This window comes from Nothoprocta perdicaria, unplaced genomic scaffold (assembly GCF_003342845.1).
Source record: "Nothoprocta perdicaria isolate Ctin4 unplaced genomic scaffold, notPer1 scaffold_8, whole genome shotgun sequence".
In the NCBI taxonomy this organism is placed as follows: domain Eukaryota; kingdom Metazoa; phylum Chordata; class Aves; order Tinamiformes; family Tinamidae; genus Nothoprocta; species Nothoprocta perdicaria.
In genome coordinates this window covers 3,041,740-3,054,151 of record NW_020456087.1, presented here as the reverse complement: position 1 = coordinate 3,054,151, position 12,412 = coordinate 3,041,740, and the positions used below count along the sequence as shown (strand labels likewise).

At 38.5% G+C, this 12,412-nt stretch overlaps 1 long non-coding RNA gene across 1 annotated transcript in view; it reads right to left on the bottom strand.

Annotated features, from left to right (window-relative positions):
* Positions 1–10,821: 10,821 nt before the first annotated feature.
* Positions 10,822–12,412, bottom strand: part of LOC112958006 — a 2,797-nt gene continuing 1,206 nt past the window's right edge. The window contains exon 3 of the long non-coding RNA XR_003251317.1: positions 10,822–11,548. This is a non-coding gene — a long non-coding RNA (uncharacterized LOC112958006). The remainder of the gene's footprint in view (positions 11,549–12,412) is intronic.

Here is a 12,412-nt window from a genome sequence, read left to right as displayed (position 1 = left end):
GATTTTATGAAGTTAATTTCATAGTGTATTTTAGCATTCTAAAAATATTCTATTCGATAAAATATTTCCCAAATCACTTTCATGCAAAGAGCTAAATCTTCAATAATGCTGGTTTTATTTCAACCGAGCTTTCCCAATGTTCCATAGAACAGTGGCATTTGTCACTTTAACAGTTAAATGTATGTGCATACTGAAGTGTACATAACAAATATTTTAGAGTTCACAGAACATTTACCAAGCCAAACCTCTTAATGTTCATGCAGGGTAAATAAAATACCACAGCAAAGATAATGAGTTCAACTGAAATGAAAATAGAAAAAAGACATCTTGAGCCATTCTAGGATGCTTGGTGATGGAAACAATTCAAGAGACTAAAGTCAGAGGATTAATTTCATGAATGGATATTTTTTTAAATAGTATTCTTGAAGGACAGCAGGGAACATTTTCTACTAGCAAGTGTTTTGCCATTTATTTATCCTAACTTTTAACCACTCACAAAAAWAAATCTGGGTCTAGTTGTTTTTTCTTCTAAAGAGGTGCTGCACAGCTTTAATCCAGACAAGATTAAAGCATTTACCAAGGAGATCATAAGAAGTTTGTCTTGCCTTTTCTGTACATATCCTATGAACAATCACTATGTTTCAGACTCTGCTTAACATACTATTCTAGAGGAATTTATGATTTACCAATAAAGTAGAATGATTTAAGTGTATTGGAAATTACTGACACCTTTAACATAAGACCTGAAAGACAGTCCAAGTACACTAACCCCCCAAATTGTGCTTTCCTGAAAAGCAAATAGTTGTACTTCTTTGCAGAGTATATAATACTAACGCTTCAATACAAAATGAAAAGTTACAGTAAAAATCAAATTTAGAGACTCTACTCTGGCTGCATAGAACCCTACAAACATTTGAATGCAAAGGGTTCTCTTGCCAGAATGAAGCAAGCTGTTGACCTGGTTACTTGATATGGGATACACAGGCTGCTTGGGCACAATATTTGGCGGCACTCCACCTTTCACTCACCATTTGATGCAGCAACTTGACATTAGTAGGGCATGGATCCACAATGAGCAAAATGCTAACTATTGCTCAAGCATTTGCTTGCATGAATCCCTTGACAGATTATTATCCCCTTTGTTGGAATGACTGACAGCCTTCTGGTTGTGGGATATTAAGAGACTGTTATGTTCTTTCTTTTTTTTTTTTTTTTTTTTTTTTGACATATTAAATAGTCTTCTACTCTTAGGACATACACATAGATGAACTTTTTCCATTTTTTACATCTTTTACTTCACTATCAGGCACTGGTTCCAGATGCAGAGGGAAGAGGCACAGTCACAGCCATTTCACTCAGTAAGTTGTATTAATTCCAAATTTTTGCTATGGGAGTTGGAAAATACATTAATTGGTCAACCACCTCTGAACTCAGTGTAGCACTTACTGTACTGTTATGTCATTCATGTGTCTATGTCATTCAGTGGTTACTAGCTCAATTTAGTAATCATTTATGCATAAAATTTAATTTGGGCCTGATTTTCTCTCATTTAAGTTCCCCCAGCTCCTCCCCATTCTCATTTTATATATATATATATCTTTTTTTCATGTCATTCAGTTAACTTCAACAGAGATACAGTAATGTCACTCAAAGGATTTGGATTACTTTCTTTGCACCACTGTAACTATAGCATGATCAGGCCCTTTGTATCTCTCCAGGACAAGGCAGTGTCCCAGAAGCCCAACATTATTCCTGTAAATGTATGTCTTCAAAAAACAGCAGTATTTTCTATACGCTCTATCTGCAGAAAGGGCATGTGCATATGCATATTGGTCTTATAAATCATATCCGTTTGGGACAAGAATTTACAGAGGACAAAAAGGAATGTCGTGAATATTCAGGAGCTGTGGTTCAAATCTCCATGGTGTGTTTCTGCCAAAAAGCTGTGATGCTCTTAGTGGCAGCATGAACATCAAATACATCCAGGCTCAGCTGACCCCACACACACAAAAAAAAAAAAACAAACAAAAAAACCACCAGCCTGTCCTAAAAGCTTTTATTGTTGTCCTCAATTTGCACCCAAGAGATGCAGCCTAATGTACTGCCCATTGCTGGCTGTCTGCCTGTGGAAATGCTAATTAGATACATCTGACCTCATCCTCTTGCTCATTAACAAAGCACAAGTGCTTTCAAGGTGGCAGAATGACTCATTACATGACCTTAGAGAGAAAGACTATTTAAAAATATCCGAGTCTTGTTCATGTACCTAATGCACCTTTATATTAACTTGTGTTCTTTGTACAAGCACTGTCATCATTAGTCATTGGATCAGATGGAAGATCACTCCTRTTGTATGTCTACAAAACAGTACTAGAAACCTTAAATTCAGGAGAAAAAAAAAAAAGCCAGATGCTTATTTCACTGAAATGAGGGTTCTTTAATTCTTGTTTCTGCAAAAATTATAGAGATTTCAAAATATAGAATAATGATGGGAAATGTGCTGCAGGAAACAAGACGGTTGCAAGGTGGTGTCAGCTTCCCTCCTTAGCACAAAGGCTTACAATTTCGTATATTCCGAGCGCATTCCCTTCCCACATTTACTCCTTGCAACAGAGCTTCACTAACATCATCCAGTCCCACCAAGGTAATAAAAGGAGAGAGAAATCCATAGAGGCCAGCCAAGGCCATGCTCAAGGGCCAAGCAAAGAAGATCAATATCAACAGCCAGGTAAAGCTCCGCAGCAGATTGATGCAGACTGAAGGGAAGCACCTGCAGAAACATTTTTTTAAAAAAGATATTTTATTTCCATCAATTTCTGGTAATTTTTTGTCTCTCTCTTTTTTTTTCCCTTTTCATTTGCTGGTGTGTTCATTTGTTTACCAACCCATTTGAGCAAAAGAAATCTAAACAGAAGGTTCCAAAATCGACTTTGTAGCGATAAGACAGTAATGGTCAACAGCCATTTGAATAAGTTCAAAAACCTGATTTAAGGAACATTTTTGATTATATCATATTTGGCCTGAGTTCTGAATGATATTTGTTGAGCTGTAATCCTCACAGCAATGAACTGATATATGTTGCAGTCATTGTAAGAAACAATTATTTTGCAGGACAAAATCTTCAGTTAAATACACAACTGTTTCACTTAATCTATTCATAATAAGATCAGTGATACAGGTGGTTTTTTTTTTGTTTGTTTGTTTGTTTGTTTGTTTTGATTCATTGATTTTCAGTGCAACTACTGCCAGTTATGACATGAAATATGCACGAGTTTCAGACATTTCATTAAGGGGTAGTGCTTAGGTGGTAGTCATGTTGTGAAATCTGGTGTTGAGGGCATTCAGTTAAAGTATATGAATGACCTTATTAATAGCATTTGAGTATATCATGCTGCTCTGCTCACCATTACAGAGGTGAGGCAGGAGATCTAGGAAAGGTTCTAGACATCGTTATAGAGAAAGATAAGAACAATCAATTTACTATCGTGATAAATTGAATACTCTCTGGAAAATGTTATAGGAATAGGTGTGACTATCTACATCAACTTCATGTTCATCAGGATATGATCAGGGATAAGCTAATATTGCATAAGCTGCTTTTATGTGTAAAAGTTAGGATTTTTCTAAGTATAGTGTAGATGATCRTTGAATTGGTAAAATATACACACAAACACTACATGGCAAAAAATGAAGTATACCAGTTTTATGGCAAAATGTATTAATCAACTAAAGGACTTATATCACTGTGTGGATTTAGAGAAAATATTTTCCTATGTCTCCGAGTTGATGTTCCAAATGAGCAGAATTAAGACATGTCATCTAATTTCTGTTATTTTGCAAAAAGCTTTGTGGACAATACTAGGTAGCAAGAGGAAGGAAAGAGAAGCCCTTAGGACCTAATTCCTGACTTACATTCAAGGGGTCCYGTTTCATCTCTTTTCTTTTCCCACCTCTCCCTCTTTGTATTTTCATACACAGAGGGCCAGATGCAACAGAAAGAGGGAGAAATTTTTGTTAAGCTTCAATGTTGTTCAATGTTAGGATGCCATCCTAAGCRCTGAAGAGAGCATTGACCTCTAGTATGCTAAAAAGGATGAAAAAGTAACCTCCTTACTGCCTTCTGTCCTTTTCTGTGCCAAGCTACACTTAAAACAGACTCAAACAGTAAGTCCTGTTCAGATTCTCAGAAAGATCAGATACAGAGAATTTCTTCAAAGATTCCAGGGCCTGGCTCCCTGGGTACACCCAACAGGGTATCTGTCTGCTAAGTGTCCCAATTCAAGCACTGCGCTCAGAAGAGCAGGTTTTCAAATACACCCCAGTGTGCCATGTTTACAGCATGTTAGTTCTAAAAGTCTTGCTATTATTTTAGGTTTTTTTCTGGCATGTTTCGGTGACTAAATTAAAATCTGTGTCGCTATCAAAATGGAGATCACTTTAAAGCTGCAAGACTTCAATACAGAAACTATTCTGGAATGTAATTTATGTCCAAGCCTTTGGAAACTGAGCAGAAATACTGTACCTTTTGTAACAGTCATCTGAAAATTTTCCTTTTTCTATCATTGATAATCAKTTTTTTTCCAGCAAAAAGTCCTATGACAAATAAAGTAAAAAATATTTAAATGACTGCTGTAAGAATTAAACTGCTATACCTAGAACATTGCAGGGAGTTCTAAGTACCCATGTGTAAGAAAAATGAGAGAAGGTCCCAAGGTCCCATAATAAACCCTGAATGTCCCACTGGGCTATGGAGTAAGCCCAGAGAGCTGTCTATGAATATTCCTTTCTTTTCAGAAGATTAAGGAGGGCACAACAACTATTTCTAGGTAAATWAGGGCCCTAAATACCCAAGGCTAAAGAGATATTTATTTGCTAGAACTATTAACCAGTGGATTTACTCTGGTCTTTATTTACACATTATAGTACACCCTATACATTTATTAATTTAGGATAGTATGGGAGCTTGAATCCCATCAGGGACCTGGCAGYTAATTCTCTAGGGCTATTCATATTAGATTAAGTAATTGAAATATATATATATAAGATGATAACAATTCTGTAGCACCAGGAAACAGGTGAAATAGATTGCAAGCACAAAATAAATTCAACATGAAAGAAACAGGATGAATCCCRAAAAAATAACAGGGTGTTATGAAAATTAGATCAGTTGGACAGGAGCAGGTAAGTAAATCCTTAGAGCCTGAGACATTAACAGCAAAATCTAGAATACGTGCAATTAATGGCCTGGTGCTAGCTAACAATCTCCTTCTATCCTAAAGCTAGGTAGCTTCCTATCTATACGTACAGTCCTCCCACTTTGGAAGGTATCCACTTAATGTATCATCACATTGTTCATATTTTTCAGTGGCACTTGAATTTCTGTGAGATTTTATGCATAAGGCAACAAGGTATAGATAACTGTCTTAACGATCAACAGCAAACCACTGATACGTCTAAAGAGGAAAATGAAACTTAGGGATCCCATTCCAATGCTTTAAGCATCAGCCAAATCATCCTCAAATTTTCAACTTATCACCCCATTTCTAGTGGCAATTTTGCACATTTAATTCTGCACAGGACTATATCAATTAAATTGGAATTCATTACATGGTCCTCCATTCACCAGCATATGAGACTGAGATGTGAGATAGTTGTCATGATGACCAACCACGCAGGCCTGGATCTGCCCAGGGGCTTGAAAGCCCTGCAGAGTTCTGCTGCTTTCAGCAAGGTTACACCCAGCTGAAGCTGTAGGGATGTGAGGTTCTCAGTTCAATTATTTTACCAAGAAATGAAATACTGAAAAGCTTACCTTTAAGGAAAAAAAAAAAAAAAAAAAAGAAAAGAAAGAAAAAAAGAAGCTTTTCAGTGTTTAAATGAATAAAAGGTGGTCCTGGAACTCAACTGAGCACGGAAGTGCAGGCAGGCTGAAAATCACAACAACGTCATAAAAATCCTTGTTTTGCCTCTTGCCTCTGGAACTGCTGTGAACATGCAGGTGGGTATCAAAATGTCACTGCTGCCAAAGCAACTAATGTGATGTCACAAGCAGACAAACTGGGAAAAAGTTATATGGAGTAAGGTGAACTTACTGCATAAGAAGTGAGTAAAGAAAACTGAGGGAAAACTGGAGGGAAGAACAGGTCCTCATTTTACGTAGTGCCATAGAAGTTAGAATTAGGGAAAGAAATGTAAAAAATGTTAAATGTTAGCTAATGTCCATGAGTAAAATTTCTATAAAGCTCAACGTGAGGTGGTTGTTTCTATGAGTATTCATGACTGCAAATGGTATTTTGCAATTTTGCAATTTTGCAATTTTACAATTACAGTTTTGCAAAGTGTAAAGAGTATTCATTTAGATGATGATGTATAGAATATTTATACATCACACTCCATCAATTCTTATCTGTTTATCATGCATTTACTTTACAGGAAGTGAAAGACAATAAATTTCAAAGTATTACAAAAACACCGCTTGTGTGTCATGGTCTCTACATTCACTGTGGGAGATTCAGCAGGCTTTTTCCTATTTCTGTCATTCAAGGACTAAACAAAATTGATAAAGCAATAGGAGCGGCACTGCTAATCATTGAAAAATGCCTGACATCAGGCTCTTTTCATTCAGTATTTGATCATTCGATTTCAATTCCTCCTATGATCAAATGGAAATAATTTGCTGTAGAATTACATGATGATTATGCAGACCCAGCCAGTTTCCAGTATGAGCACAACGTGCTGTGCTGCTCTAAGAAGAAAACTAGATTAGGACTGAAGAAAGGAAGGAGAGAAGAATGCAAGCCAAGCTGGCAAACATTCACCAAGCTCCTGCTTGCTGGAGGATTCACATAACACTCCAAAATATTTTAGGTAATCACCAACTAATTATTACTTGGAGAGAGACGGAGCAGGAAAAGCATCACAAAGATAATGCTTTTCTCATCTCATGATAACCCCGCAGCTTGTCAGCCCCAAATCCTCCTGGGACTCTGTGCCGCAGGAATGGCCTTGACACAGCTGGTGCTCTGTGATACCAGCAAGACATGAAAGAGCAACTGAATGATGAGCAGGACAACTAACGCTCCAGAACCCACAGGAAGAAGCTACTAGGTATAAGTAATAATTTTAAAATGTTTTACTTTTCAGCCTACATTTTAGCAGTTACTACAATTGCTGCTGGAAGTCAATAACATATATTGTATTCTGATTGAGACAGCAATCTAACTATAACATTGTTTTCACAGAATAGTTGAGTTTGGAAGGGACCTCTAGAGATCATCCAGTCCAACCCCCCTGCTCCAGCAGGGWCACCCAGAGCASRKGGCMCAGGGCGGCATCCAGGCGGGTTTGGAAGATCTCCAGAGAAAGAGACTCCACAACCTCCCTGGGCAGCCTGTGCCAGGGCTCTGTTACCCTCACAGGGAAGAAGTTACTCCTCCTCACATGGAGATGGGACTTTCTGTGTTTCAACTTGTACCCATTGCCCTTTGTCCTGTCACTGGCCACCACTGAGAAGAGCTTGGCCCCATCCTTCCTGCATTCTCCTCTCAGGCATATTGTACATGTTGATAAGATCCCCTCTCAATCCTTTTTCCAGGCTGAATAGGCCCAGCTCACTTGGTGTTTCCTCATATGAGAGACGCTCCAGTGCCTTAATCATCTTCGTTGCTTTGCGCTCGACTCTCTAGAAGTTCCCTATCCCWGGTGTCCTTGGGAGCCCAGAACTGCACACAGTACTCCACGTGCGGCCTCACCAGAGCCGAGAGGGGCAGGATCACCTCCCTCGACCTGCTGGCCACGCTCCTCCTGATGCAGGCCAGGGTCCACCCATTGGCCTTCTTGGCCACGAGGGCACTGCTGGCTCGTGGTCAACTTGGTGTCAACCAGGTCCCTCTCTGTGGAGCTGCTTTCCAGCAGGCCAAACCCTAATCCATACTGGTGCCTGGGGTTATTCCTCCCCAGGTGCAGGCCCCTGCACTTGTCCTTGTTGAACCTCACGAGGTTCCTGTCTGCCCAACTCTCCAGCCTGTCCAGGTCCCTCTGAATCGTAGCACAGCCCTCTGGAGTGTCTGCCACTCCACAGTYTGGTATCATATCGTTTTCAAAAAGCTTATTTCTATGCAGACAAAAAGTTACCACAGACAAATATTTCAAGTAGCTTTCAACAAAAGTGTGATTTTTTTTCAGAAGTGTGTTTCAATTCTCTTTAATCTTTGTGGAGTTATACAAGAGGGGAGGAAAGAAAATATTCAAGTAATTGTTTGTGCTGAATAGGTCGAACAAAAAGCACTCTTTTGTTCCATCACTTTGAAGGCTGTCTGAAGACATTGCGTCACAGCAACCACACACTAGTTTTAGCATTTGACTCTGGATACATTTATTTCTCTTTCTTTTTTTTTTTTTTCATATTCAGAACACAAACTGTGGTCAATATGAATCTAATATTTCYACCTTTTATGTTAGCATTCATTTTAGATGAATACTGAATCCACTGCTGAAATTTTAGCTGTATAGTCAGTCATTGCAGAATCTACAGTCTACAAGCACAAACTATCATTGTGCTTGAATTTAGTGATGAAACAGAGGAAGTTATATTTTTCAAAAAACAGGGTCCAAAAAAAAAAGAAAAAAGACAATCGGCATTGTGTTTTCTCCAAAACATTCTATTAAAAAATATAAATTCTATTCTCCAAAGCATTCAAATTCTCCTGTGTAACACCATCCAGCTCAGCATGAAGTGATGCTTGAATTAGTCATGAGGCCAACTGAGGACAAGGGTCTTTCTGAAAAAGCACTCCGCTCCAAGGTTTAGATGCTTTTTCTTACTACTCTAGATTCACACACTCAAAACTACTTGCTGAAGGCYTAAGCCCTATGTTGTTTTCTTAATTTACAGAAACTACTACTAATAATAATGAAAAAACAATCAGTGGCCAACTTTATTCAAAATGTATTATTATTATCATCATGCTGGTTTACTGCAATCCSCTACCCATGGGTACAAAGAAACATCACAACCCAGCACCAAGTTAGGGACATTTCTAAGCTATGACCATTCATCAGATTGCAGCAACTTAAACGGCATCATAATGCCGCTCTTTCTCCGCCCGGCAATGCTGGAACTTTTACATTCCCCACTGCCTGTGTCGCAGGAGTCAGAGGGTCTTGAACACAGGCTGCAGATGAGCATTCACTCCCGGGTGTATGTATGTTCTTCATCTCTTCCATACACTTCTTTCTATCACCCCAACATGATCCATCCCACATCCCTCATTCTTCTACCCATCTTCAAATGCAGCTCCTTCACCTAGTCTTGCCAGTGCTTCTTGAGTTTCCCAGTTTCAATCCTCTTCCAGATCTTCATTGCTTGGCTGAAAATAACAGCTGATCCTCTTTGGGCCATCTCGGGACCTGAACAGTTTGGTTTCCACTCCCACGTTCAATTTCTAGTCTACAGTTAAGGGAAGAATTTTCTTCATTCACTTTGGACAGAACAAAGGGAAAAAACTCCCTGTTCTCATCCCATCTCAACCCACCGCTGTAGGGAAAATCACTTAGTTCCCCTAAAAAATGGCTTATTAACTTTGAAACTTTTTCAGAATATCCAACCTGACGTAGGCACTACATGACGATATAGTTACAGTTTTGGCAAGACAGGGGAGGTTTCTTAGGCTATCGAGTACAATTCCAAGCAACCACAGAGGTCCATATCATATTATTTACCCTTTTCAAGAACTAATAAAAACCCTAGTCAAAAATAGTTAGGCACTTGACTCCATTGTGTCAACTCTGTTCCAGTATCTCACTGCTAAACTGGGGAAACTTCCTTCTGTCATCCAGACTGAATATACTCATGCAGTGACAAACTGGTGAAGTGACAAACAACTGAATAACTAACAAAGAAAAGGAGTTCTTGCAAGGGGTCTCTCAGATAACATCTAATTTTGACAAATTTTAAGGCATCAGTATTCTACAAATAAATAACAATACCAGTGTATATTCACTTTTACATTATAAATAACTGGAAAGACATGCCTATCCAAAGTGATTAAACTCAGCGTGCTTTGCAGGAGCTGTCCTCTGACTCATGCACAACTACCTGTGGACTTCTCTCGTCTTCAGTGAGTTTGTGTGTATCTTAGGACATCCTCTAGAAAGTCACTAAAGACCCCTTTGAAGGTTTTCAAGGGAACAATTTCTTTAGTTTCTTGGTAAATCAGTATAGCATTGGAGTTTTGGTCCACCACAACTGTCTCTCCATCACTTAAGCCCCTTTAAACTAGGACCGATCATTTCAACACCATTTCTGGAAACATAGCAAATAAACAGTGACTTTCACCTTGCCAGCTTCTCACTACAAGCTAAGCAATGCCTTTTGAAGCAAGAAYAGATAAACTTCTAGAAACCCAGTCTCATTTTTTCATGTAATTGTTCACTCTAAMAACAAAGGGAGAATACAGAGCCAGCAAACAGCCATAAAAGTAAAAATATTTTTTTTTCTGGAGACACAGAAGTCCAGAGGGTTTGGGTTTCTTAGAAACCCAAAATATTACAAGTAATGGTAGGTAWATGGTTAGACAATGCTTGCTGTTCAGTGTATCATAAAATATAATATAAATCAAACAAAGTAGAAGACATTTCAGTTAGTGTTCACAGTAGTTTATTTATTTAATATAGTTGAACCCATACAGGCAAAGTTGCTCTACTGAAAAAAATACTTTCAAAGAATATATACACAGAATAAAAATGGTAATGCAGAAGAACTCTAATGCCTATTAAAAATGAAATAAACTAAACAAGCATTGAAATGTGACCACAGAGAAATACATACAGCAAGGCTATCAGATCAGAACTTCTCTTATTACTTAATACTGTGTGGATTAAAATAGTCACAAAAATAACATTCCAAATAACATTCACAATCTACCCTTCTCAAGCAACCTAATCAGACATCCTAGGTGCATTCTACCTCTGAGGCAGGGTTTTCAACTATTTAACTAGGTTTGGCACAGAGCTYACATCCTGAGAGATACATACTTAGCTAGTGTCTCTAAATATTTGGAATTACTTATTTTCCAAATAAGTAATTTACCAAATATTGGTATTCCTTTCTTCAGAACAGTACCCCRAACTTTTATCGTATATTTTAGAAGAGCAACTGCTAGATTATTAAGTTTTCTTACAGACACTTACAGACAACTTCAAATGAAAAGTACGCAGTTGTAAACTGAGAAAAGCTGGGCTACAATGGAGAACATGCAAGGTCAACAGAGTAAAGAACGAAAGCTGGTAGCATGCAGCAGCACGTGGGGCCGTCCTCGTTGCTCAGCACAGGGCCTTGCCGCTGTGCGCGTTCTGAGCGCACTGCCTCCCCAAACTCGCGCCCTTCAGCAGCACTTCACTGAACGAATCCAGTCCTATCAATGTAGTGAGAGGCGAAAGGAATCCATAGAGGGAGCACAAGGCTATGCTTATGGGCCAGCCTAAAAACACCAGCACAAGGAGCCAAAATAAGCCCCACACGATGCAGTTGCAGTCCACCATCTTAAACCTAGTGACACAGAAAAGAGTTAACTGCAGCAGTAAATATAAATACATAGGTGTAAATATATATATATATATATAGAGAGAGAGAGAGAGAATTGCTTTAAAAGTCATATCTTGAGGAGTCAAAAACAGAAATTTGCCACCAAGGAAAAGTTATTTCCAACTAAGAGTGTGAATCCCAGGTCATGTGCACCTCTTGGGATACTCATTTAAAAGGAAAGATAAGTAGTAAATTCCCTCTAATAAGAAGACTGTTAGTCTAGAGTGGCTGGGATGCAAATACTTTGCGCAGCTCTAGAGAAATAAGTTGCAATGTTCCTTTAATGCATGAGGAAATATGACTGTAGAACTAGAACATAATGAATGTAGTGCGTGTAAAGAAAATCCTGAGGTCCAGATTATGGCTAGCCCATAAAGTTGCAGAATTTCCCACATTGTCAATAGACAACCTAATGAGGTCACCCCTGCCTTTTCTCCCAGCTTAGCGGAAAACAGTTGCACACAACTAGAACCAGTTTGATTGAATTTGTGTATTTTCAGGTCCTTTTCATTATCACCTAGTCCTGCTAAGCTTCAGAGACAATATGTTTTTCTTTAACAGATCCAACAAGCTATCACTAAGACTGTTAACAGTTATCTATGCAAAGACTGAGATCWGTTGCGAGTTGCCAGAGCATTTTATTTCTGCCTTGTTCATTCTTTGAGCAATCTGGGAAAACACAGATCTATAAATATGAAAATGTAGAGCACAGTCCAAAACACTGGTATTTACTGCTAGTCTTAGGAGGTGTTCAGTGGCTACTTAGTTATGGTCTTTTCTCTCTTGGAGAGAGTATAGAGACTTCCACATAGCTGTTTTTCTTCTGGA